Raw genomic sequence first — 24160 nt, 5'->3', positions numbered from 1 at the left:
CACATGGTTAGCTATATGCTGCTGCTCTTGCATCTGGGTTTAAATAGAAAACACAGGGGTAGATCTATTTAAATATGCTCCTTACCTATTGGTTATGTCTCTCCCCCTTCCTCACACCTTTGATGCTTATGAGCATCTATTTTTTGGACAGCCTGTGCCATCTTCTGCATTAATTGAATGATTATGAGCTGGAAAAAGTGAGTGTCTTAGACATCAAGGGGTAGCTAATTGAACAGTATTATATGAGGGCATGAAAGTGTGAAATATAAGGGGAAATTCTTGTGAAATTTATTTTATATTTTTGTGACTTCCTTAAGTCATTTGCATACATTCTCATAATTTAACTCAATTTCCAGACACATTAATGTATTCCAATTCAATTCAGTTATGATGGTAACCACCTGGAATTAGTGTAGGCACTATAGGTTACAGGCGCAGTTACCAGTAAGATTACTCTCACTTCAGGTGCCAACTGCAAGTTCAGAGGTTTCCAAGCCACCTACATTTCTGAACAAATGGATTCAAATATGGGAGAGTTCCTGTGATTTCCTTTAAGTCAATAATTTGCTAGAGTGACCTACAGAACTCAGGAAAGCATGTACGTAAATCAAGATCTGCCAAATAAGAAACACATAAAGTGAGGTCTGGGAAGAGTCCTGAACCCAATGCTTATGTGCCATCTTCCCGTGGAATCAGAGTGCATCACTTTCCCGGTATATCAGTGTGTTCACTAACCAGATAACTACACCAAACCTCGTGGTTCACAGAATTATTAGTGTTTTAAATAGCCATGATTGATTGGATCATCCAGCACATGATTATACTCAATCTTCATCATTTCCACATTTTTCAGAATAATCATCTGTTTTTGAATTGTGTCATAGTTATATTCTTGGAGGCGATGCAAGTATATTGAGTTTCTTTCCCACTCTAAAAGACCCAGAAAGTTTAATGTTGGAGTTGTATGTTACCCTTTGCTCTCAATTTTCACCTTTAGGAATCTCCTTTGGTAGCATTTTCTCCTCTGACCTTCTTACCATTAGAATTAGCTCTGATGGGGGTTGAGAGGATATGAATTAGCTCTGATGTGAGTTGAGAGGTATCAGTGACTTCCCTGCATAGACTACTTCCTGTAGTCTACCAGGAAGGGTTTAGTGGAAGCCTTTTCACTGTCTCAGGGCCTGCAAATTACCAGATGCTTGACATTTAGAAACTAGACATCCAGATAAGTGGGCTTTGTTCCCAATAAGTGGAACATTTTACAAGGAATTGCATTTCTTTACATATGAAACAATGAATTACAGTATGAAAAAGCGTTCATATAAAATATTTTTATTCTGCTGAAGCCACTTTCTTGGAGTATTTAGAGGATTTTCGTTGTAGTATTAAATATATTATCTTATGTAAAGTTCTTAATGTCATTTTTATATCAAATCCAGACAATATATTGGGATGTTAATTTGAAGAAAGAATGTAACACTCTTCTAATTTAGTTCCCCCAAAATGTAAAATTTATTAAAATTTCAGACTAAGAAAAAATACAAGTACTTTTAAAATGTGCTCAATTTTTATTTGATATATATCTTTGATATTAACTAATGATAGTGAACTTACTATGGACATTTTTTTCCAGAAAATAATCGCTTATAAAGCATATATCCAGGTTCATACATGCATTGGTTGAGTAAATTAGTTGATCCATCTCACAAATGTAAGTAGTTTCTCAGAATACATGGTATTAGTTTTACCATATGTATCTGAAAAAAGATGAGAAGAGCTTTTTTAGTAGTGTCTTTTTTAATGTATGCATAATTGCACATATTTATGGAGTATGTGTGATATTTTGAATATGATGTGTAATGATCAAATCAAGGTATTTAGGATATGCCTCATCTCAAACATTGATCATTTCTTTGTGTGGGGAACATTTCTCATCTTCTAGCCACTTTGAAATATATACGAAATTATTGTTAATTATAGTCACCCTACAGTGCTATGGAACACAAGAACTTACGTTTTCTAACTGCATGTAAACATTAAGGAACTTGTCTTCATCTCCAACTCCCCCACCCCTGCCGTGAGCCTCTAGTAAATATTCTAATCTCTACCTTCATGAGAGCAACTTTTTTAGCTCACACATAGGAGTGACAATCTGCAATGTTTGTCTTCTCTGCCTGGCTTACTTCACATGACATAATGACCTTCAATTCCCTCTGCAAATGACACTTTGCTGCAAATGACAGGATTTTTTTTTTTAATGGAACAGTACTATTGTGTGTGTGCGCATATTTATATACATATATTCACAATGAAATGCTTTTGTGTGCGATATATATATATATCTCACATTGTCTTTGTTTATTCATTTATTGATGGACAGTTTGTTTTTTTCCATATGTTGGCTAAGGTGAATAGTGCTACAATGAACAGCGGGGATGCATGTGTATATTTGATATACTGATTTCCTTTCTTTGGATAAATACTTGGTAATGGTATTGCAGGATTGCCTGGTAGTTGTACTTTAAGGTTTTGTTAGAAACTTCCATACTGTTTTCCATAATGACTATCCAGATTTACAGTCCCTCCCTAACAGTTATTTTCCTCTGCATCCTCACCAACAGTTGTTATTTTTTGTCTTTTGGATAATAGCCATTGTAATACTAAGTGAGATGATATCTCATTTTGTTTTTGTATTCACTTCCCTTATGACTAATGATGTTGAGTATTTTTCCTTATACCTATTGCCCACTTGTACATCTTCTCTAGAGAAATTATTCAGATTCCTTTCCCACTTTTTAATTTTATATATATATATTTTTATTTTTGGTGTTGACTTCTTGAAATTCTTTGTATATCCTGGATATTTGTTCCATGTCAGATGAACAGTTTGCAAATATTTTCCCACATTTAACAGGTTGTTCCTTCACTCTGTTGATTTTTCCTTTGTTGTGCAGAAGCTTTTTAGTTTAATGTAATAGTAATATGTGTCTATTTCTGTTTTTGTTGCTTGTCATTTTGAATTTATAGCAGTAAAATCATTGTCTACACCAATATCCTGAAGCAGTTCCCCTGTTTTCTTCTAGTAGTTCTATAATTTGGGCTCTTACATGTAAATCTTCAACCTGTTTTGAGTTGATTTTTATATATCATGAGAGATAGAGGTTTGGTTTCATTATTTTTTCCTTTGGATATCCAGTTGTCTCAGCACCATTTATTGAAGTGAGTGTCTTTTTCCCAATGTGTGTTTCTGATACCTTTGTTGAAAATCAGTTGGCTGTAAATACATGTATTTGTTTCTAGGTTCTCTATTCTGTTACTTTGGTGGATGTGCCTGTTTTTATACCAATACCATGCTGGTTTGGTTACTATAGTCATGTAGTATATTTTGAAGCCAGGTAGTGTGATGCTTCCAGCTTTGTACTTTTTGCTAAGGATTGAATTGGTTATTTGGGTTCATTTGTGGTTGTATACAAATATTAGGATTATTTTTTCTATTTCTTTGGAGAGTGTCTTTGGTATTTTTATAGGCATTGCATTGTATCTTTATATTACTTTGAGTAGCATGGTCATCTTAACAAGATTGACTCTTCCAATCCCTGAGCATGGGATGTTTTTCCATATGTCTGTATCCTCTTCAATTGCTTTCATCAGAAGTTTGTAATTTTCCTTGTAGAGTTTTTTCACCTCTATGGTTAGATTTATTCCCAGGTGTTTTTTGTTTGGCTATTTAAATGGGATTGCTTTCTTGATTTCTTTTTCAAATAGTTTGTTTTTACTGTATAGAAATGCTAGTGACTTTTTTTTTTAAATTTTGATATAGGGGCTAACTCTGTCACCCAGGCTAGAGCGCAGTGGTGCAGTCATAGCTCACTGCAGCCTCAACCTTCCAGGCTCAGCAGTTCTCTCACTTTGGCCGCCCAGGTAGCTGGGACTACAGGCATGCACCACTATACCCAGCTAATTTTTATTTTTGTGTTTTTTGTAGAGATGAGGTTTTGCCATGTTGCCCAGGCTGGTCTCAAAGTGCTCGGCTCAAGCAATCCACTTGCGTCAGCCTCCCAAAGTGCTGAGATTATAGGTATAGCTATCGCATCTGGCCAAGATAGTGACTTTTGTACATTGATTTGTATCCTTCAACTATACTGAATTTGTTTATCATGTCTAAGAGTTTCTTGGTGGAGTTGTTAGGTTTTTTAAAATGTAACATCACATCATCTGCAAAGACGGATAATTTAACTTTCTCTCTTCCAATTTGGATGCATCTTATTTCTTCCTTGTCTGATTGCTCTGCCTAGGACTTCCAGTACTATGTTGAATAAGTATAGTTAAAGTGGGCATCTTTGTCTTGTTCCAGTTATTAAAGGAAAGGTTTTCAGCTTCTCCCAGTCCAGTATGGTGTTAGCTGTGAGTTTTTGTATATGGCCTTTATTATATTGAGGTATGTTCCTTCTGTGCCTACTTTCTTGAAAATTTTTATCAGGAGAGGATGTTAAATTTTACCAAATGCTTTTTCTGAATCTAAGATTATAACTTTTTCCCTCATTCTGTTGATATAATGTATCTTGTTTATTGATTTGTGTATGTTGTACTATTTTTACATCTCTAGGATCTGATTATGATGTATTACCACTTTAATGTGCTGTTAGATTTGGTTTGCTAGTTTTTTGTTGAAAAATTGTGCATTTATGTTCATCAGGGATATTGGCCTGTAGTGTTCTTTTTATAATTGTTTCCTTATCTGTTATGTTCTATGAGAGTAATACTGGAGTAATATAATGAATTAGGAAGAATCCCTCCTCCTCAACTTTTTTGGAATATTTGAGAAGAATTCATGTTAGTTCTTCTTAATAAGTTTGACAGAACTCATCAGTAGTGCCATCAGTCCTGCACTTTTCTTTGTTGAGAGGCTTTACTGATTCAATCTTGTTACTCATTGCTTTGTTCATGTTTTCTGTGTCTTCCCAAGTCAATCTTGGTAGGTTGTATGTGTCCAAGAATTGACACATTTCTTTTAAATTTTTCAGTTTTTTTGTTTTGTTTTGTTTTGTTTTTGTGAGATGGAGTCTCACTCTGTTGCCCAGGCTGGAGTGCAGTGGTGTAAGCTTGGCTTACTGCAACCTCTGCCTTTCAGGTTCAAGCGATTCTCCTGCCTCAGCCTCCCAAATAGCTGGAATTACAGGCACCCACCATGATGGTTGGCTTATTGTTTTGTATTTTTAGTAGAGATGGAGTTTCACTATGTTGGCCAGGTTGATCTTGAACTCCCAACCTCAAGTGATCTGCCCACCTCGGCCTCCCAAAGTGCTGGGATTACAGACGTGAGCCACTGCACCGAGCCCTGTTGGTGTATAATTGTTTATATTAATATTTAATGGAGTTTTGTATTTCTGTGGTATTGGTTTTAATGTCTCCATATTCATATTGATTTTATTTGGGTCTTCTCTCTTTTTTCCTTTTTTGGTTGCCCAGCTAATGGTTTATCTTATTTTGTTTATCTTCTCACAAATCTAAGTTTTGGATTAATTTATCCTTTGTATTTTTTTAGTCTCCATTTCATTTAGTTCTGCTCTATTTCTTATTACTTCTTTTTGTCAACTAATTTTGGATTTAGTTTGTTCTTTCTTTTTTAGTTCCTTGGTGTTTATTGTTATGTTGTTTATTTGAAATTTTTCTACTTTTTGAGGTAAATATTGCTCTAAGCTTCTCTCTGAGCACTGCCTTTGCAGAATCTTACTGGTATCTCATAGTATGTTGTGTTTTGATTTTATTCTGTATCAAGGTGGTCTTTTTATTTTTCCTTCTTAATTGTTTCATTGACCCAATGGTCATTCGTGGTCATTTTGTTTAATTCATATTTATTTGTACAATTTCCAAATATCCACTTTTTATTTATGTTTTTTAATATACTTTAAGTTCTAGGGTACATGTGCACAACATGCAGGTTTGTTACATATGTATACATGTGCCACGTTGGTGTGCTGCACCCATCAACTCGTCAGCACCCATCAACTTGTCATTTACATCAGGTATAACTCCCAATTCCATCCCTCCCCCCTCCCCCCTCCCCATGATAGGCCCCGGTGTGTGACGTTCCCCTTCCCAAGTCCAAGTGATCTCATTGTTCAGTTCCCACCTATGAGTGAGAACATGCAGTGCTTGGTTTTCTGTTTTTGTGATAGTTTGCTGAGAATGATGGTTTCCAGCCGCATTCATGTCCCTACAAAGGACAAGAACTCATCCTTTTTTATGGCTGTATAGTATTCCATGGTGTATATGTGCCACATTTTCTTAATCCAGTCTGTCACTGATGGACATTTGGGTTGATTCTAAGTCTTTGCTATTGTGAATAGTGCCGCAGTAAACATACGTGTGCATGTGTCTTTATAGTAGCATGATTTATAATTCTTTAGGTATATACCCAGTAATGGGATGGATGAGTCATATGGTATTTCTAGTTCTAGATCCTTGAGGAATCGCCATACTGTTTTCCACAATGGTTGAACTAGTTTACAATCCCACCAACAGTGTAAAAGTGTTCCTATTTCTCCACATCCTCTCCAGCACCTGCTGTTTCCTGACTTTTTAATGATTGCCATTCTAATTGGTGTGAGATGGTATCTCATTGTGGTTTTGATTTGCATTTCTCTGATGGCCAGTGACGACGAGCATTTTTTCGTGTGTCTGTTGGCTGTATCAGTGTCTTCTTTTGAGAAATGTCTGTTCATATCCTTTGCCCCCTTTTTGATAGGGTTGCTTGGGTTTTTTTTTGTAAATTTGTTTGAGTTCTTTGTAGATTCTGGATATTAGCCCTTTGTCAGATGAGTAGATTGCAAAAATTTTCTCCCATTCTGTAGGTTGCCTGTTCACTCTGATGGTAGTTCCTTTTGCTGTGCAGAAGCTCTTTAGTTTGATTAGATCCCATTCGTCAATTTTGGCTTTTGTTGCCATTGCTTTTGGTGTTTCAGACATGAAGTCCTTGCCCATGCCTGTGTCCTGAATGGTATTACCTAGGTTTTCTTCTAGGGTTTTCATGGCATTAGGTCTAACATGTAAGTTCTAATCCATCTTGAATTACCTTTCATATAAGGAGTAAGGAAAGGATCCAGTTTCAGCTTTCTACTTAAGGCTAGCCAATTTTCCCAGCACCATTTATTAAATAGGGAATCCTTTCCCCATTTCATGTTTTTGTCAGGTTTGTCAAAGATCAGATGGTTGTCGATGTGTGGTATTATTTCTGAGGGCTTTGTTCTGTTCCACTGGTCTGTATCTCTGTTTTGGTACCAGTACCATGCTGTTTTGGTTACTGTAGCCTTGTAGTATGGTTTGAAGTCAGGTAGCGTGATGCCTCTAACTTTGTTCTTTTGATTTAGGATTGTTTTGGCGATGTGGGCTCTTTTTTGGTTCCATGTGAACTTTACATCAGTTTTTATCCAATTCTGTGAAGAAATTCATTGGTAGCTTGGTGGGGATGGCATTGAATGTATAATTTACCTTGGGCAGTATGGCCATTTTCACAATATTGATTCTTCCTATCCATTAGCATGGTATGTTCTTCCATTTGTTTGTGTCCTCTTTTATTTCACTGAGCTGTGGTTTGTAGTTCTCCTTAAAAAGGTCATTTACATCCCTTGTAAGTTGGATTTCTAGGTATTTTATTCTCTTTGAAGAAATTGTGAATGGAAGTTCATTCATGATTTGACTCTCTGTTTGTCTGTATTGGTGTATAAGAATGCTTTTGGTTTTTGCACATTAATTTTGTATCCTGAGACGTTGCTGAAGTTGCTTATCAGCATAAGGAGATTTTGGGCTGAGATGATGGGGTTTTCTAAATATACAATCATGTCATCTACAAACACGGACAATTTGACTTCTTCTTTTCCTAACTGAATACCATTTATTTCTTTCTCTTGACTGATTACCCTAGCCAGAACTTACAACACTGTGTTGAATAGGAGTGGTGAGAGAGGGCATCCCTGTCTTGTGCCAGTTTTCAAAGGGAATGCTTCCAGTTTTTCCCCATTCAGTATGATATTGGCTGTGGGTTTGTCATAAATGGCTCTTATTGTTTTGAGATATGTTCCATCAATACCAAATTTATTGAGAGCTTTTTTTAGCATGAAGGGCTGTTGAATTTTGTCAAAGGCCTTTTCTGCATCTATTGAGACAATCATGTGGTTTTTGTCTTTGGTTCTGTTTATATGCAGAATTACGTTTATTGATTTGCATATGTTGAACCAGTCTTGCATCCCAGGGATGAAGCCCAGTTGATCATGGTGTATAAGCTTTTTGATGTGCTGCCGGATTTGGTTTGCCAGTATTTTATTGAGGATTTTTGCATCGATGTTCATCAGGGATATTGGTCTAAAATTCTGTTTTTTTGTTGTGTCTCTGCCAGGCTTTGGTATCAAGATGATGTTGGCCTCATAAAATGAGTTAGGGAGGATTCCCTCTCTTTCTATTGATTGGAATAGTTTCAGAAGGAATGGTACCAGCTCCTCCTTGTACCTCTGGTAGAATTCGGGTGTGAATCCGTCTGGTCCTGGACTTTTCTGGTTGGTAGGCTATTAATTGTTACCTCAATTTCAGAACCTGCTATTGGTCTATTCAGGGATTCAGCTTCTTCCTGGTTTAGTCTTAGGAGAGTGTAAGCGTTCAGGAAATTATCCACTTCTTCTAGGTTTTCTAGTTTATTTGCGTAGAGGTGTTTATAGTATTCTCTAATGGTAGTTTGTATTTCTGTGGGGTCGGTGGTGATATCCCCATTATCATTTTTTATTGCACCTATTTGATTGTTCTCTCTTTTCTTCTTTATTAGTCTTCCTAGTAGTCTATCAATTTTGTTGATCTTTTCAAAAAATAAGCTCCTGGATTCATTGATTTTTGTGGAGGGTTTTTTGTGTCTCTATCTCCTTCATTTCTGCTCTGATCTTAGTTATTTCTTGCCTTCTGCTAGCTTTTGAATGTGTTTGCTCTTGCTTCTCTAGTTCTTTTAATTGTGATGTTAGGGTGTCAATTTTAGATCTTTCCTGCTTTCTCTTGTTGGCTTTTAGTGCTATAAATTTCCCTCTACACACCGCTTTAAATGTGTCCCAGAGATTCTGGTATGTGGTATCTTTGTTCTCATTGGTTTCAAAGAACATCTTTATTTCTGCCTTCATTTTGTTACGTACCCTGTAGTCATTTAGGAGCAGGTTGTTCAGTTTCCATGTAGTTGAGCGGTTTTGATTGAGTTTCTTAGTCCTGAGTTCTAGTTTGATTGCACTGTGGTCTGAGAGACAGTTTGTTATAATTTCTGTTGTTTTACGTTTGCTGAGGAGTGCTTTACTTCCAACTGTGTGGTCAATTTTGGAATAAGTGTGATGTGGTGCTGAAAAGAATGTATATTCTGTTGATTTGGGGTGGAGAATTCTGTAGATGTCTATTAGGTCTGCTTGGTGCAGAGTTGAGTTCAATTCCTGGATATCCTTGTTAACTTTCTGTCTCATTAATCTGTCTAATGTTGACAGTGGAGTGTTGAAGTCTCCCATTATTATTGTATGGTAATCTAAGACTCTTTGTAAGTCTCTAAGGACTTGCTTTATGAATCTGGGTGCTCCTGTATTGGGTGCATATATATTTAGGATAGTTAACTCTTCCTGTTGAATTGATCCCTTTACCATTATGTAATGACCTTCTTTGTCTCTTTTGACCTTTGATGGTTTAAAGTCTGTTTTATCAGAGACTGGGATTGCAACCCCTGCCTTTTTTTTTGTTTTCCATTTGCTTGGTAGATCTTCCTCCTTCCCTTTATTTTGAGCCTATGTGTGTCTCTGCATGTGAGATGGGTCTCCTGAATAAAGCAAACTGATGGGTCTTGACTCTTTATCCAATTTGCCAGTCTGTGTCTTTTAATTGGACCATTTAGTCCATTTACATTTAAGGTTAGTATTGTTATGTGTGAACTTGATACTGTCATTTTGATATTAGCTGGTTATTTTGCTCATTAATTGATGCAGTTTCTTCCTAGCATCGATCGTCTTTACATTTTGGCATGTTTTTGCAGTGGCTGGTACCAGTTGTTCCTTTCCATGTTTAGTGCTTCCTTCAGGGTCTCTTGTAAGGCAGGCCTGGTGGTGACAAAATCTCTAAGCATTTGCTTATCTGTAAAGAATTTCATTTCTCCTTCACTTATGTAACTTAGTTTGGCTGCATATGATATTCTGGGTTGAAAATTCTTTTCTTTAAGAATGTCGAATATTGGCCCCCACTCTCTTCTGGCTTGGAGAGTTTCTGCCGAGAGATCTGCTGTTAGTCTGATGGGCTTCTCTTTGTGTGTAAGCTGACCTTTCTCTCTGGTTGCCCTTAACATTTTTTCCTTCATTCCACCTTCAGTGAATCTGACAATTGTGTGTCTTGGAGTTGCTCTTCTCGAGGAGTATCTTTGTGGTTTTCTCTGTATTTCCTGAATTTGAATGTTGGCCTGCCTTACTAGATTGGGGAAGTTCTCCTGGATGATATCCTGAAGAGTGTTTTCCAGCTTGGTTGCATTTTCCCCTCACTTTCAGGCACACCATTCAGATGTAGATTTGGTCTTTTCACATAATCCCATATTTCTTGGAGGCTTTGTTCATTTATTTTTAGTCTTTTTTCTCTAGACTTCTGTTCTCACTTCATTTCATTCATTTGGTCTTCAATTATTGATACTCTTTCTTCCAGTTGATCAAGTTGGTTACTGAAGCTTGTGCATTTGTCATGCATTTCTCGTGTCATGGTTTTTATCTCTATCAGTTCGTTTATGGCCTTCTCTGCATTGATTATTCTAGTTATCCATTCTTCCATTCTTTTTTCAAGATTTTTAGTTTCTTTGCACTGGGTACGTAGTTCCTCCTTTAGCTCTGAGAAATTTGATCTACTGAAGCTGCCTTCTCTCAACTCGTCAAAGTCATTCTCCGTCCAGCTTTGATCCGTTGCTGGTGATGAGCTGCGTTCCTTTGCAGGGGGAGATGCACTGTGATTTTTCGAATTTCCAGGTTTTCTGCCCTGCTTTTTCCCCATCTTTGTGGTTTTATCTGCCTTTGGTCTTTGATGATGGTGACATACTGATGGGGTTTTGGTGTGGGTGTCCTTTCTGTTTGTTAGTTTTCCTTCTAACAGTCAGGACCCTCAGCTGCAGGTCTGTTGGAGATTGCTTGAGGTCCACTCCAGACCCTGTTTGCCTGGGCATCAGCAGCAGAGGCTGCTGAAAATAGAAAAATGCTGAACAGCGAATGTTGCTGTTTGACTCTTGCTCTGGAAACTTCATCTCAGGGGTGTACCCTGCTGTGTGAGGTGTAAGGTGTTGGTCTGCACCTAGTGTGGGATGTTTCCCAGTTAGGCTACTCAAGGGTCAGGGACCCACTTGAGCAGGCAGTCTGTCCATTCTCAGATCTCAGCCTCCATGATGGGAGATCCAGTGCTCTCTTCAAAGCTGTCAGACAGGGTCATTTACATCTGTAGAAGTTTCTGCTGCTTTTTGTTTAGCTATGCCCTGTCCCCAGAGGTGGAGTCTACAGAGACAGGCAGGCCTTCTTGAGGTATGGTGGGCTCCACCCAGTTCGAGCTTCCAGGAGGCTTTGTTTACCTACTTAAGCCTCAGCAATGGCGGGCACCCCTCCCCAGCCTGGCTGCTGTCTTGCATTTAGATCTCAGACTGCTGTGCTAGCAATGAGGGAGGCTCCTTGGGCATGGGACCCTCCCGGCCAGTTGTGGGATATAATCTCCTGGTGTGCTGTTTGCTAAGACCCTTGGTAAAGTGAAGTATTAGGGTGGTAGTTACCCGATTTTCCAGGTGTCATGTGTCTCAGTTTCCCTTGGCTAGGAAAAGGGATTCCCTTCCCCCTTGTGCTTCCCAGGTGAGGCGATGCCTCGCCCTGCTTCAGCTCTCGCTGGTCCGGCCGCACCAGCTGACCAGCACCGATTTTTCGGCACTGCCCAGTGAGATGAACCTGATACCTCAGTTGAAAATGCAGAAATCACCTGTCTTCTATGTCGTTCACGCTGGGAGCTGGAGGCTGGTGCTGTTCCTATTCGGCCATCTTGCTCTGGGCTTTTTCTATTTCTTTCTTTTCTTTTCATTTTTTTTTTTCTTTTTTGAGATGGAGTCTCACTTTTGTCACCCAGGCTGGAGTGGAGTTCAGTGGCCTGATCTCAGCTCACTGCAACCTCCACCTCCTGGGATCAAGCAATTCTCCTGCCTTAGCCTCCTGAGTAGTCGGGATTACAGCCACCTGCCACCACGCCCAGCTAATTTTAGTACTTTTAGTAGGGACAGGTTTTCACTATGTTGACCAGGCTGGTCTCGAACTCCTGACCTCAAATGATCCACCCCCCTCGGCCTCCGAAATTGCTGAGATTACAAGCAGCAGCCACTGTGCCTGGCCTCTTATTATTTATTTCTAGTTTTATTACGCTGTGGTCTGAGAAAGTATTAAATATAATATTGATGTTTAAAATTTTGTTGAGACTTGTTTTGTGCCCTAATGTATATCCATCCTAGAGAATGTTCTATGTGCTGGTAAGTATCATGTGTATCTGCAGCTGTTGGATAAAATATTCTGCAAATATCTGTTAGGTTCATTTGGTCTATTGCTCAGATTGTTTTTCTTAGTTGATTTTCTCTCTAAATTATCTGTCTAATGCTAGGAAGGGGATGTTGGAATCGCCAACTGTTATTGTATTGGACTGTCTGTCTCTTTAGATATACTGGTATTACTTTATATATCTGGATGCTTCAGTGTTGGGTGCATGTGTATTTAGAATTATTATATTATCTTCCTGAATTCATTCCTTTATCATTATATAATTACTGTCTTCATCTCCTTTTATACTTTTTGATTTAAAGTTTATTTTGTCTGATACAGGTATAAGTACTTCTATTTGCTTTGGTTTCCATTTATATGAAATATCTTTTTCATTCCTTCACTTTGTATGCATCTTTGAAAGTGAAGTGAACTTTTTGTATGCAGCCTATAGTTTGGTAATATTTTAAAATCGATTCAACCAGGCTATATCTCCTAAGTGGAGAATTTATTCTGTTGACATTTGAGAATTTTATTGGTAGACAAGGACTTACTCCTGTCACTTTGTTAATTGTTTTCTAATTTTTTTGTATATCCTTTTTCTTTTTTTTTTTTCTCTTACTGTTTGTTATTATGGTTTCCTGACTTTCTGTAATAGCAATATTTGACTCCTTTGTTTTTCTTATTTTTGCATTTGCTGTACCCTGAGTTTAATACCTTCTGTTTCCATGGTGATGTATATTGTCCTTTTGCTTCCAGATGAAGGACTGCCTTAAGTGTTTCTTGCAGAGCTAGTCTACTGGTGATGAATTCCCTCAGTATTTATCTGGGAAAGACTGTTTCTCCTTCACTTTGGAAGTATAACTAATGGGCATAATATTCTTGGCTGACAGATTTTGTTTTCAATGCTTTGAATATATTATCCCATTCTCTTCTGGCCTTTACGGTTTCTGCTGATAAATCCATTCTTAGTCTATTGGGAATATCTTTATATGAGATTTGATACTAATATGACTTGGCTGTATTCTCACCCAAATCTCATCTTGATTTGTAGTTCCCACAATCCCAGTGTGTTGTGGGAGGGACCCAGTGGGAAATAATTGAATCATGGGGGTAGTTACCCTTATGTTATTCTCGTGATAGTGAGTGAATTCTCATGAGATCTGATGGCATTATAAGGGGCTTTTTCCCCTTTGCTCAACACTTCTACTTCCAGCTGTCATGTAAAGTACATATGTGCTTCCCCTTCCTCCATGATTATAAGTTTCCTGAGGCCTCCTCAGCCCTGTAGAACTGTGAGTCAATTAAACCTCTTTCCTTTATAAATTACTCAGTCTCAGGTATTTCTTCATAGCAGCACTCAAACATAAATTGATACCACAGAGAGTGGGATGCTGTTGTAAATCACCTCAGTCTCTGTGGTATCTGCTGTTGTCCCCACCTGAAAATGTGGCAGCAACTTTGGAACTGGGTAACAGCAGAGGTTGGAACAGTTTGGAGGGCTGAGAAGACAGGAAGATGTGGGAAAGTTTGGAATTTCCTAGAGATTTGTTGAATGGCTTTGACCAAAATGCTGATAATGATATGGACATAAAGTTCAGGCTAAAGTGGTCTCATATGGAAATGAGGAACTTCTTGGGAGCTGGAGCAAAGGTGACTCTTGCTATTCTTTAGCAAAGAGACTGGCAGCATTTTGCCCCAGTCCTAGAGATCTGTGGAACTTTGAATTTGAGAGAGATAATTTAGGGCATCTGGTGAAAGATATTTCTCAGTAGCAAAGCATTCAAGAGGCGACAGAGCATAAAGTTTAGAAAATTTGCAGCCTGACAATGCAGTGGAAAAAGTTAAAAACATTTTCTGGGGAGAAATTCAAGCTGGCTACAGAAGTTTGCATAAGTAGCAAGGAGCCAGATGCTAATTGCCAAGACAATGGGGAAAATGTCTTCAGAGCATGTTGAGACCATCATGGCAGCCGCTCCCATCACAGGCCTGGAGTCCTAGAAGAGAAAAATGGTTTTGTGGGCCAGGCCCAGGGCTCCCCCACCCCCCCACCCTGCTTTATGCAGACTCGGAACATAGTGCTCTGTGTCCCTGCTGCTTTAGCTCTAGCTGTGGCTAAAAGGGGCCAAGGTACAACTCAGGCCATTGCTTCAGAGGGTGTAAGCCCCAAGACTTGGAGGCTTACACTTGGGGTTGCGCCTATGGGTACACAGAAGTCAAGAATTGAAGTTTGGGAACCTCTGCCTACATTTCAGAGCATGTATGGAAATGCTTGGGTGTCCAAGAAGAAGTTAGCTGCAGGGGCAGAGCCCTCACTGAGAACCTATGCTAGCATAGTGTGGAAGGGAAATGTGGAGTTGCAGTCCCCATATAGAGTCTCCACTGGGGCACTACCTAGGGGAACTGTCAGAAGTGGGCCAACATCCTCCAGACCCCAGAATAATAGATCCACTGACAGCTTGTACTGTGTGCCTGGAAAAGCTGCAGACACTGAACACCAGCCCATGAAAGCAGCTGGGAGGGGGGCTATACCCTGAAAGCCACAGGGGCAGAGCTGCCCAAGACCATGGGAGCCCAACTCTAGCATCAGTGTAACTTGGATATGAGACATAGAGTCAAAAGAGATCATTTTGGAACTTTAATGGCTGATGTATTGGATTTCGGATTTGTATGGGGCCTGTAGCGCCTTTGTTTTGGCCGATTTCTTCCATTTGGAACAGGCATATTTACCCAATGCCTGTACCCCCATTGCTTACAGGAAGTTACTAACTAACTTTTGATTTTACAGGCTCATAGAGAGAAGTGACTTGCCTTGTCTCAGATGAGACTTTGAACTTGGACTTTAGGGTTAATGCTAGAATGAGTTAAGACTTTGGGGGACTATTGGAAGGGCATGATTTTGTTTTGAAATGTCAGGACATGAGATTATGAGGGGCTGGGGTGGAATGATATTGTTTGGCTGTGTTCTCACCCAAATCTAATCTTGAATTATAGTTCCCACATTTCCCACGTGTTGTGGGAGGGACCCAGTGAGAGGCAATTGGATGATGATGGTGGTTACCCTCATGTTGTTCTCATGATAGTGAATGAGTTCTCACAAGATCTGATGGCTTTATAAGGGGCTTTTCCTCCTTTGCTTGGCACTTCTTCTTCCTGCTGCCATGTGAAGAAAGACATGTTCACTTCCCCTTCCACCATGATTGTAAGTTTTCTGATGCCTCCTCAGCCCTGCAGAACTGTGAGTCAATTAAACCTCTTTCCTTTAAAAATTATCCAAGCTCAAGCCTTTCTTTATAGCAGCATGAAAATGAACTAATACAGATACTTCTTTCTTGCTGTTTTTAGAATTCTCTCTTTGTCTTTTATTTTTGACAGTTTTACTCTAACATCCACTGGAAATGAATTTTCTGAGTTGAATCTTTTTGGGATTCTTTGAGCTCCTTGTATTTGGATGTCTGTGTCTCTTTCAAGACTTGGGAAGTTTTCTGCTATTAATTTGTTAAATATGTTTTCTATTATTTTGCCCTTTTCACCTTCTACAGCACTGAAAATTCATATATTTCTTCACTTTCTGGTGTCTCATATATCATATATGCTTTCTTCATTTTTTTTTCTCTTTTTCTTTCTCTTTTTTTTGTCAGACAGGTTATCTTAAATTTCAACGATTATTTTGCTTATGAAGTCTATTGTTGAAGATGTCTTTTGTGATTTGATTTTATTTATTGAAATCTCTAGTTCCAGTATTTCAGTTTGATTTCTGTTCTGATGATATCTATCTCTTCTGAATTTCTCTTTTAGATCATGTGTTGTTTTCCTGACTTTTTGTGTAGTTTAATCTTTGCTCTCTTGTATCTCACTCTTTCTTCAATATTATTATTTTAAATTTTTTTTCAGTCATTTCATGGGTTTCCTTTTTGTTGGGACCTTTTAATGAAGAATTATTGTGTTCCTTTGAAAGTGTCATGTTTCCTTGCTTTTTCATATTTTCATGTCCTTACATTGAAATTTGTGCGTATGGTACAACAGTTGCTTTTTCAAGTTTTATGGATTGATTTTCGTAGGGAGACTTTTTTGTTGATATATCTATAATGTTGATTCAATAAGATTATTTTGCTTTGAATGTGGGTATGCACACTAGGTTAGATTTTGTATGATTTGAAGTGGCTGTAATCAGTGTCAAATTTGTCTGTGTCTTCCTCATTTGCTTGGGCTGCAGTTGTTAGTGGATGCTGTGGTGAGACTTTGCTGGGGTCAGGAGCATCAAGAAGGCAAGTCCTTGGGCACAGGTTTGCCAGTTCTCAGGCCCCCAGACAGTGTCCACTGACACCAGTGGTAATACGTCTGGGTGAGCCAGTCCTTGGACTTCCAGGCATATTGCTTGTGTGTTGTCAGTAGCAGTGGTGGACTGGGTGGACAGGCATGTCCTCAGGCCTTTGAGTGGTGTACATAGTGGGTGTGGTGGTAGTGGTAGTCTGTGCAAGCCACCCCCTCCTCCCCATGATGGTGTTTACATGTCATTGCCAGCAGCAGTGGTGGTAAAGGCAACCTTTCCTCAGGCTTCCCTGTTAAGTGCTGCCAGTAGTGGTAAGGTCAGGTTGATCTCCAGGCTTCTAGACATTATGCATAGGTGCTACTGCAGGAGGCTGTTGGCAGGGTAATCCTATCCCCAAGTGGTGCACATGGGCATGGGCTGACTTGGGTAGAGCACGTTTATCCCTGGATCTCCAGATGGCACGTTCAGACCTTGGAAGTGGTGACAGTTGGTGGTATAGGCTTGTCCCAGAACCCCCTTAGGGTGCATGCAGGTGTTCTCTGGCCCTACTGCTGGAGGGGGCAGGGTTACTGTCATTGGCATCAGTCTCAAGCAGGTGGCTCTCAGGCTATAGTGAGTGCATTCTATTACTCTCTCTGTCCTGGAGGCAGCCCATTTCCTGGGCTATAGGACACTGCATGGGTGAGAATGCTTGAGAACTAGCCCCTCCACTCAGTCCAGCTGGCCTTATGTCACTGCAGCTCTCTGGATAAATGTAGGATGATGTCAGTAGGACTTCAGTGATGTGGAGATAGAGGGGCTGTTGGGCCCCAAACAGTATCTAGTTTGGTGGGAGCTGGACTCTCCAAATGGCTCCAGGCTGCATCTCCTTGGATCTTGGAGAGGGTGTGGGACCCAGTACAAACTCCCTCCCTGTAACAATGGAATTGCATGGATTCCAGGAAACTTTACCTGTTAGTCTCAGGACCCACAAGGGCTTAAGAACTCTTCCATGGCTGGGATTGCAGGAGCCTGCAATGGGGATGTCCGTGGAAAAAGATATTTTTCCCACAATGGAGAGTGCCTTCTGGCTCCACGCCAGTCCTGGCCAGACTGGCTTCTTTGCTGCTTTATCTTTCCATGCTTTAGAGGTTCTCTGTCATTGCCCTGCTGCATCCCAATGTTCTCTGTTAGACACTCTATTTGATGACTGTTTTTGCTCCTGCTTTGTAGAGAAGGTGAGTGCCAGGTGCCGCTGGACAGCTATCTTAAAAGGCTACAAGAACCACTTTTTAAAAAGTGTGTATTAACATAGGCATCCTAAGTAGTTGTTCTCCTATTTGCATTATTTTCCGAGCAATTAAGTTAATGTGAATTTCCCAGAATGTATTTAGTTGTACTTTGAAGATTTTGCTAGTTTGATTTTCTAAACAGAGATTTGCTGAGTGTTGACTATACCTCATAACACTATTACAGTAACACTCTGGACATAACCGTCTTACAGACATATCATATTGTTCTATAATTATTTACATATGTAACGCCACCATGAATGGTCAGGCCTAAAGGATACAAAACTGTACTCTTTGTTGATTGTTGTGTAATTTCTATCTTAGCACTGTGCTTGACTTAGCCACTAAGGAAGTGTTATTTGAAGAGAATCTATAAAAGCATCAATGAGCCAAAGTTCCTTTCTTGTTATATATTCCTTTTTTAAAACATTTATAATCGGGTAATAACTCTTGCCAGCCACTAACACAAGAAAGCTTTTTCTGGGACCATTTGGCTTTTTCTGTGACAGATAAATAGCCCCAGCTGTTTCTTAACATGAAGATTGTGAAAATAGTTAAATTAGAAAAACTATCTTATAGTCTGAAGTCTAGTTCCTTCTCCAGAGCTTTTTGTATTACATATGAACCTTTTTAAAAATTTTTCTCCCATATAACAAGCCTGCTCATGTAACCCCTGAATCTAAAACAAAAGTTTAAATTATTTTAAAAAAGGAAAATCATAATTAAGAGAAAATATGTTTACTGTTTATTAAGTGGAAAAAATTCTCTAGATTATCTTCAGGCAACAAAATTACAGTTAAATGTGAAGTATTTTATGAATTGTAGTTAGAAGCAGACTTACTGAATGGTGTATATATTTCTTAATAAAAATTATGTAGAATGTGATGAAGTGTTTGAAATATTGAATAATATATACTTGAAGTATGATTACTTTTTCTTTATGCAGAAATTTTTAATATTGTGATATTTCTTTGTTCTAAAAAGTAATTTATCAAAATTAGTACATAAAGACCTGACAAGGGTGAATTATACTGTACCTAAATTATACCTCAAAAAACTTGATTAAGAAAGACAGGTGTGGTGAATGGTGATTGATTGAATTAAAAAAAAGCATAATACAAGTGTCTGTAAGAATACAGAATACATACAGCTTTTTTCTTCTTTTCTTTTGTTGTGCAGTTCACTAAGTCTTTCATGTCATGTTCTGATAAACTGATTGTATCGAATTAGTGATGATACATAGTAAAAATAGGAATAAAACGGGACAAATATGATGCCTTTTAATTTCTTTGAGTCAGCTCTATTCAGTTGTCTTTTGTAATGTAATAATCTGAGGTCAATAAAATTTGCTTTCAGTTTCTAAATCAAGTTATTGGAAAGGTTCTGCTCTCTTGTGAGCCAATCTTGTTGTCACTAATCATGGGTTTTGTATCCACTGCTCCTAAAAATTATACCTGCTCACTTTGGTAAACTTTTCAAAGTTTAAGCACTACCTAGGAAATGATTTTAGCCTGTAGCTTTTGCCTGGTTGGACAGTCACTGATGCTTCTCCAGCAAATCTGGCTCCTATATTTTGCCTGGTTGGGCAGAGTTTGATGCTGTTATAGAAAATACTTAGAGTCCTAGGCAGAATATTTCCTGTTGATTTTACCCTCACTGGATATTTAAACATTTGTTTTCCATCAATAATGGACATACAGATCTCTACTTTTCAATATATACCATATATTTCACCAGCTTTGATTTCTTTTCTCTAGCTCTGTCTTGATTAGTAGCCTAACACAGTGAAATATTGCATTCTTTCCCAAGAATACTGCTTTTATGCTTCCTCTTGTCTATATGTATCTTCCTTCAGAGAGATAAGTATAAATTTAAGTGACTATAGACCTCATGGACCCCAACACACTCTTTGAGATTTTGTTAACACATAAAACTGATTTGGCCCTTGACTGCCCACATCAGGGACATCTGATTCCATTGTCCTATAAAAGGCTAAATTGTAAGGATTATTCTGAGTTTTTTCAGAGATTAACAACATTACTCTTCCTTTAAGTTCTCTGCCTCCTCCTTGCCCCAGTGCATCATCACTAAGCAGAGCAGATACTCCTTGGTAGCAGCCAAACAGACATTTTTCCTATGCCAACAGCAATTTTCAAGTCACCTCTCCTGAAGAATGCTGCCATACTCTTTAGAAGGAATTGAGTCTGCAGGATCATCACTCATGGTTCAGCTCATTTCCTGCCCTTCAGCATCTTCTCTCATACTATGACTATTCCCTTTAGAGTTATTTTATAATTTACAGCATGCACTCTGCATTGCCATTATTTATTTACTTCTTTATCTCCCTAGATATATACTAGGGACTCTTAAAGGTGGAGATCATGTCCTATTCATCCCTATATCTCCAGCACCTACCCTTGAGTTAGGTACATGAGAGTACCCAATAAATATTTGTGATAGGACAGAAGGGAGGGAGTAGAGCAACGCAGACGGACATGTAAAGTTTTAAATTCCTAAGTACCACCAGCTGAGTCAGTCCTTAGAGAATTTAGCTGCTTTTATTCCAGTTTCTGAACCCTGTTCTTTCACATAATAAACCCTGTATTAATAAACAGATTGTCTGATTAGTATTGTTTTGTTAAGAACTACTGTGATGATGGAAGTCCAGACTAACAAATTATCTATTTACTTTTCATATGTACTTGAAAAAGATTTCCAGCTTTAGATTGTAATATCATAGTATAAAACAGGGAAAGTTTCTTATAAGTGGGGTTGGCAGCCCCATAATTAAGACAGTGATACTGAGAAATAGTGTAGCTGCAAGGTACAGTTTGTGAACGTTGACTCAAGAGATCTGTGAGAACAGAGGAATGCAAACCCTATTTTTTTTTCTTTTTTATTATACTTTAAGTTCTAGGGTACATGTTCACAAAGTGCAGGTTTGTTACATATGTATCATGTGCCATGTTGGTGTGCTGCACCCATCAACTCCTCATTTACATTAGGTATATCTCCTAATGCTATCCCTCCCGACTCCCCCAACCACACAACAGGCCCTGGTGTGTGATGTTCCCCTTCCTGTGTCCAAGTGTTCTCAGTGTTCAATTCCCACCTATGAGTGAGAACATGTGGTGTTTGGTTTTCTGTTCTTGTGATAGTTTGCTGAGAATGATGGTTTCCAGCTGCATCCATGTCCCTATAAAGGACATGAACTCATCCTTTTTTATGGCTGCATAGTATTCCATGGTGTATATGTGCCACATTTTCCTTTTTTAAAAATTATATTTTAAGGTCTAGGGTACATGTGCACAATGTGCAGGTTTGTTACATATGTATACATAAGCCATGTTGGTATGCTGCACCCATTAACTCATCATTTACATTAGGTATATCTCCTAATGCTATCCCTCCCCCTTCCCCACTCCCCACAACTGGCCCAGTATGTGATGATCCCCTTCCTATGTCCAAGAGATCTTATTGTTCAATTCCCACCTGTGAGTGAGAACATGCGGTGTTTGGTTTTCTGTTCTTGCGATAGTTTGCTGAGAATGATGGTTTCCAGCTGCATCCATGTCCCTACAAAGGACATGAACTCATCCTTTTTATGGCTGCATAGTATTCCATGGTGTATATGTGCCACATTTTCTTAATCCAGTCTGACACTTATGGACATTTGGGTTGATTCCAAGTCTTTGCTGTTGTGAATAGTGCCTCAATAAACATACATGTGCATGTGTCTTTATAGCAGCATGACTTATAATGCTTTGGGTATATACCCTGTAATGGGATGGCTGGATCATATGATATTTCTAGTTCTAGATCTTTGAGGAATTGCCACACTGTTTTCCACAATGGTTGAACTAGTTTACAGTCCCGCCAGCAGTGTAAAAAGAGTTCCTATTTCTCCACATCCTCTCCAGTACCTGTTGTTGCCTGACTTTTTTAATGATTGCCATTCTAACTGGTGTGAGATGGTATCTCATTGTGGTTTTGATTTGCATTTCTCTGATGGCGAGTGATGATGAGCATTTTTTCATGTGTCTGTTGGCTGTATGAATGTCTTCTTTTGACAAGTGTCTGTTCGTATCCTTTGCCCACTTTTTGATGGGTTTGTTTGTTTTTTCCTTGTAAATTTGATTGAGTTCTTTGTAGGTTCTGGATATTAGCCCTTTGTCAGATGAGTAGATTGCAAAAATTTTCTCCCATTCTGTAGATTGCCTGTTCACTCTGATGGTAGTTCCTTTTGCTGTGCAGAAGCTCTTTAATTAGATCCTATTTGTCAATTTGGGCTTTTGTTGCTGTTGCTTTTGGTGTTTTAGATATGAAGTCCTTGCCCATGCCTATGTCCTGAATGGTATTACGTAGGCTTTCTTCTAGGGTTTTTATGATTTTAGGTCTAACGTTTAAGTCTCTAATCCCTCTTGAATTAATTTTCGTATAAGGAGTAAGGAAAGGATCTAGTTTCAGCTTTCTACTTATGGCTAGCCAATTTTCCCAGCGCCATTTATTAAATAGGGAATCCTTTCCCCATTTCTTGTTTTTGTCAGGTTTGTCAAAGATCAGATGGCTGTAGATGTGTGGTATTATTTCTGAGGGCTCTATTCTGTTCCATCGGTCTATATCTCTGTTTTGGTACCGGTACCATGCTGTTTTGGTTACTGTAGCCTTATAGTATAGTTTGAAGTGAGGTAGCATGATGCCTCCAGCTTTGTTCTTTTGGCTTAGGATTGTCTTGGCAATGCAGGGTCTTTTTTGGTTCCATATGAACTTTAAAGTAGTTTTTTCCAATTATGTGAAGAAAGTCATTGGTAGCTTGATGGGGATGGCATTGAATCTACAAATTACCATGGGCAGTATGGCCATTTTCACAATATTCATTCTTCCTATCCATGAGCATGGTATGTTCTTCCATTTGTTTATGTCCTCTTTTATTTCACTGAGCAGTGGTTTGTAGTTCTCCTTGAAGAGGTCCTTTACATCCCTTGTAAGTTGGATTCCTAGGTATTTTATTCTCTTTGAATCAATCGTGAATGGGAGTTCACTCATGATTTGACTCTCTGTGTGTTACTGGTGTATAAGAATGCTTGTGATTTTTGCAGATGGATTCTGTATCCAGAGACTTTGCTGAAATTGCTTATCAGCTTAAGGAGATTCTGGGCTGAGACACTGGGGTTTTTAAAATATACAATCATGTCATCTGCAAACAGGGACAATTTGACTTCTTGCTTTCCTAACTGAATACCCATTATTTCTTTCTCTTGCCTGATTGCTGTTGCCAGAACTTCCAACACTATGTTGAATAGGAGTGGTGAGAGAGGGCATCCCTGTCTTGTGCCAGTTTTCAAAGGGAATGCTTCCAGTTTTTGCCCATTCAATATATTGGCTGTGGGTTTGTCATAAATAGCTCTTATGATTTTGAGATACGTTCCATCAATACCGAATTTATTGAAAGTTTTTTGTATGAAGGGCTGTTGAATTTTGTCAAAGGCCTTTTCTGCATCTATTGAGATAATCATGTGGTTTTTGTCTTTGGTTCTGTTTAGATGCTGGATTACATTTATTGATTTGCATATGTTCAAATTTTGTTGATCTTTTCAAAAAATCAGCTCCTGGATTCATTGACTTTTTGGAGGGTGTTTTGTGTCTCTGTCTCCTTCATTTCTGCTCTGATCTTAGTTATTTCTTGCCTTCTGCTAGCTTTTGAATGTGTTTGCTCTTGCTTCTTTAGTTCTTTTAATTGTGATGTTAGAGTGTCAGTTTTAGATCTTTCCTGCTTTCTCCTGTGGGCATTTAGTGCTATAAATTTCCCTCTACACATTGCTTTAAATGTGTCCCAGAGATTCTCGTATGTTGTATCTTTGTTCTCGTTGGTTTCAAAGAACATGTTTATTTCTGCCTTCATTTTGTTATGTACCCAGTAGTCATTCAGGAGCAGGTTGTTCAGTTTCCATGTAGTTGAGCGGTTTTGATTGAGTTTCTTAGTCCTGAGTTCTAGTTTGATTGCACTGTGGTCTGAGAGACAATTTGTTATAATTTCTGTTGTTTTACGTTTGCTGAGGATTGCTTTACTTCCAACTATG

At 38.6% G+C, this 24160-nt stretch overlaps 1 protein-coding gene and 1 long non-coding RNA gene across 4 annotated transcripts in view; one reads left to right on the top strand and one right to left on the bottom strand.

Moving 5' to 3' along the window:
• The window catches only part of LOC140713195 (uncharacterized), a 979701-nt gene that overhangs the window by 9674 nt on the left and 945867 nt on the right, over positions 1-24160 (bottom strand). The gene's annotated exons all lie outside the window — the stretch shown is intronic.
• MEI4 (meiotic double-stranded break formation protein 4) overlaps positions 1-24160 on the top strand; it is a 343137-nt gene that overhangs the window by 204879 nt on the left and 114098 nt on the right. The gene's annotated exons all lie outside the window — the stretch shown is intronic.

The sequence above is a fragment of the Chlorocebus sabaeus genome, chromosome 13 (genome assembly GCF_047675955.1).
Source record: "Chlorocebus sabaeus isolate Y175 chromosome 13, mChlSab1.0.hap1, whole genome shotgun sequence".
In the NCBI taxonomy this organism is placed as follows: domain Eukaryota; kingdom Metazoa; phylum Chordata; class Mammalia; order Primates; family Cercopithecidae; genus Chlorocebus; species Chlorocebus sabaeus.
This window is presented reverse-complemented; position numbering and strand designations above follow the sequence as displayed.